Below are 1882 nucleotides of genomic sequence, written 5' to 3' on the forward strand. Positions count from 1 at the left end.
GCTACACCACTGCTGTTACCCTCATGGATTTAACATGAAGCATTCTGGGTACAAGAGCACATGCTTAGGGAAACCCAGTGCTCTAAAAGGTCTTGTGTTAGGATATGACAAAAAAAATAATGGAGATGTAATTAAAACGTAAAATATTTTGCACCTCTTGTTTTGTTTTAAGTGGCATATGTGTTGAAAATCATATTTTCTCCTCCCATTTGCTGTGGGAAGGAGGTGTTAAACTAAATCTTTTCAGAAGCCTTGAAAATAAAATCCCATCCATGAATTTGGCATGAAAAGTGTTTGTGTTCATTTGTCTCCTGCTACAGAACTGTAATCTTGTATAAATACACAATTCAAGTTGTTTGATCGTGTTTTATTTGAATAAAAGACAGCTTGATAATTGCAATCATTGTATGACAAAGCAAGCAAGATGGAAAAACTACGGGATTAATACATAAGCAGCAATCATAGTAATGTTATCATACCATAGTAATGGTAATATTATAGTCCAAGAACAACAGCATGTCCCAAGTTTTAAATCTACAAAGTAAAGTTTTCAAATAATTGTAGTGGAGTAGAAGTACAATGTTTGCCTCTTGAGATGTAGAAGTAGAAGTCGAAAAATGAAAATACTCAACTAAAAAAATACCTCAAAATTTTAATAAAGTACAGTACTTGAGTAAATGTACTTAGGTTACTTTCCACAACTGCATACATAGTGCTCATGGCCTGGGGATGACTAGAGGTCAATTGCTCTATCACTGAGCTGTCACTTTGAAGCCACCTAGTGGACAACATGAGAAGAACCTGCATGACTTGCTGGGTCTGCAAATGAAAATGCATTGCAACTCAAGAATAAGTTCCCGTATAGCCTACTGAATATCCAAATACAAATTATATTAGGCATTAGTTGAGTATTGAGACAAAAAATGTACACAATCGGTACAAAAGCCTGCGTCCACTCCATTTATTTCAAAACTTTAGTTACAAGCTGCTTTGTAGATTTAGATTACAAAACATACATTAACCAATTAAGCCCTATATTATACTTTGTCTATTTAAAATAATAGCAGATCTACAAGCTCAAACGCATCGTGACGTGTTGTCAGCTTGTAGATCTGCTATTTTTGAAAACCTTTGACAAAAACTACTGAAACAACTTGTGAAGGGGGACATTTTGCATAATGACTATTTTTACTTGTTGTACTTAAGACTTCAGTTCAAACTATTTCACAGTACAATTTGATGCCAATACTTTTGGAGTTCAAGTCAAGTAATAGATAGATGGATACCTTTAATGTTATTTTATATACTGGGAAAAGAAGTATAATAGGTACAGAAGAATAACATCACAATAAAGACCCTCAAACAAATATGAATAAAGTATACAGATGTTCACACCCTATACAATCATCCTGCTGGTACAGAACAAGAGACACCGTCAATAAATGTAAAGGTATACAGACGTACAGTATACACTCTACACCTGGGGTCTTCAACAGGGGGTCCGGGACCCCTAGGGGGTCCTCAGAGTTACTACAGGGGGGGCCGCCAAATTAACATGAATCCAGCTTCCAGCATATTAATGTCAACAAACCAAAAAACACTATTTTACACAACACTGATGACAGTACTGTCAAACAAGTCTATGAAGCTATCTATGAAATCCATGATAAGGTTTAATCTGCAACACAATTGTGTAGTGGGGGTCCCTGCTTCATCTCTCTCTCAGCTAAGGGGTCCTTGGGCTGAAAAACGTTGAAGACCCCTGCTCTATACAATCCTCCTGCCTGATGCAGAATGTAAAAGAAAAGAGCAGCACGGTAAGCCTATAGTTCTGACATCAGCTCAGACCACAGGTAACGTTACAGGTGACAACAGATTGGAT

The sequence above is a fragment of the Gymnoscopelus braueri genome (assembly GCF_963280865.1).
Source record: "Gymnoscopelus braueri genome assembly, chromosome: 2".
Taxonomy (NCBI): Eukaryota; Metazoa; Chordata; class Actinopteri; order Myctophiformes; family Myctophidae; genus Gymnoscopelus; species Gymnoscopelus braueri.